The sequence below is a fragment of the Penaeus monodon genome, chromosome 36, assembly GCF_015228065.2.
Source record: "Penaeus monodon isolate SGIC_2016 chromosome 36, NSTDA_Pmon_1, whole genome shotgun sequence".
NCBI classification, from domain to species: Eukaryota; Metazoa; Arthropoda; class Malacostraca; order Decapoda; family Penaeidae; genus Penaeus; species Penaeus monodon.
In genome coordinates this window covers 31,333,319-31,335,818 of record NC_051421.1, presented here as the reverse complement: position 1 = coordinate 31,335,818, position 2,500 = coordinate 31,333,319, and positions in this window count along the sequence as shown.

The window sequence follows — 2,500 nt, the reverse complement described above, 5'->3', positions numbered from 1 at the left end:
GACGAGAGAGTGAATAGAAGAAGAAAAGAATAATGAAATATATATAGAAAACGAAAGAACAGAGTCAAAAGAGAAATGATAAAAGGATAAACAAAACCAATTCATAAAAAAGAGAGAGAGAGAGAGTACTTGAAATGGAATAATGAATGAAAATATAATAATAAAATCTCAGCATAATGGAATATCTTAGTAATATCACATAACCTTTATTTAAAAGATAAAATGCAAGAAAGACTAGAAACGTAGAGCTCTACTGATGTAATATATCGTTAGTTCAAAGGAAAAACGTACGTGTCTTTCTCCCTTCCAAACCTTTCTTAGAAGCTCACTTAACAAACGCAAAGACAACATAGGTTTGTTAAGCGACTGAAGATCACCCTTTCTCCCTCTTGTGAAGGAGGACGTGCGGACTTCCCCAGCCAGGAAGAAGGTAAAATAATGCAACACTTTCTTCAATGCATGACGTGAAGCACCGTTGCAGACATCGTGAAAGGGGTAGTCTGTTATAGACAAGAATGAAACACGAAATTATTTCCACTCTTACTGAAAACTCTATCCAATTATAGCAATTGGGACGTTCTTCTGTGTGTGATTGTTGAGACATTGTTTGAGCATGGTAAAAGATGCACAGTCACTGCGCGTGCTTTAAGGCTCCAGATAAAATATTTCCGAGGAGAAAATGCAATGTAGGAACAAAGCTTGAATTAAAGAGTTTTTTTCCCCTCATTTTTCCTCTAAGGGCATGGAATAATTTGATTGAAATTAATAGCCACTGAAATAGGTAGAAAAAATGTGTGTGTGTGTGTGTGTGTGTGTGTGTGTGTGTGTGTGTGTGTGTGTGTGTGTGTGTGTGAATACGTAATTCTATAATTAACAGGCTATCTCTCATCCTCCGACCCAAACGCTGTATGTCAGATTTGTCAGTGATAATAACTTCTAATGGACACATGTTTGAACAATATTTCTGGCATTACACATGTGCGTTCTCCATGCATGCAGCGTGCGATATCCACATGCAGAGTGCACTGAAAACACAAATCTATAATGTCACAAACCTTGTTAAATCACACGAGCGTAAGATTTATATAACTAACCGCTGAATCATGAACTCTGTTTCCAGCTGTTTTATAAACAATTTTTTTTCTATCTCTCTCTTTCTCTAAAAGTAATAATCTACCCAGTCGAGTGTTGTTCTGACTGTGGTATGACAAAATATATCGAATATGCGTGTATATATAGCCATGAATACCTTTTAACCGTGCAATTGGAATCTCTTAAAATGGAAACAGGGTGCACGGACGTCGAGAATATCCTATGATAAGCAAAGTGTGGTTATTTAGCTTAGTGTATGGGTGTTTGTGAAGGAAAGAGGTTGAAGGAAGGAGGCGAAGGAAAGAGGAGGAGGGGGAGAGGGAGAGAGAGAGAAGAAGGGGGAGGGGGAGAGGAGGAGAGAGAGAGAAAGAGGAGGAGGAGGAAGAGGGGGAGAGTTAGAGGACAAGGGGGAGGGAGTGGAAAAGTGGAGGTGGGAGAGAGAAAGAGGAGGAGGGGGAGGGGGAGGGGGAGAGAAAAAGAAGATGGAGTGGGAAGAAAAGAGGAAGAGGAGGAGGATGGGGAAGGGGAGAGAAGGAGGAGGAAGAGGAGGGAAAGGGAAAGAGAAGGGAGAGGGAAAGAGGACGAAGGGGAGGAAAAGAGGAAAGGAGAGGGAATGATGGAGGAGGCTGAAGAAAGGGAGAGAAAAGGAGGAGGGGAGAGAAAAGGAGAGGAAAGGAGATAAAAGAGGATGAAGAAAGAGACGTAAGAGAGAGAGAAAATAGGAGAGGAAGGGGGGAAAGAGAGGAAAAGGAGGGAAAGATATAAAGAAGAAGAAAGAGAAAGTGGGCAATGAAAAGGAGGGATGGAGAGAGGAGAAAAAACAGAATAAGTGAGGAGGGGAGTAAATGGAGGAGGTAGAGGAAGAGAGGAAAATGAGGCGCGAAAGAGAATGGGGGGAGGAAGAGAGAGTAAAGGAAGGAGGGGGGGGATGGAAAAGGGAAAGGAAAAGATGGGATAGAGGAGAGAGAGAGAGACGAAAGAAAAGGAAATAGACAAGGGACAGAAAAAAATATATGCGTGTGTGTGTGTGTGTGTGTGTGTGTGTACGTTTGGATGTGTGTATGTGGGACGTGTGTGTCTGCGTGTACGTAAAATATAAATCCACAATCTAATAATATACATATGTATTCTATATTATAAAAACAAATAAGTATGAGTGTGTGAGCATATGTGTGTGTGTGTGTGTGTGTGTGTGAGTGTGTGTGTATGCCCGCGTGTGTGTATGCATGTGCGTGAGTGTGTGTGTGTGTGTGTGTGTGTGTATACACGTCTGTGCGTGTGAGTGCATGCGTGCGCCTCTGTGTGCGCCCCAAAAATCTGAACGACCGTCGTATATCTCGATTTGAAACACCATTATCCATAATGGAGACACGTAACGATAAGAAAACACCAGGAAACGCCACAAAAC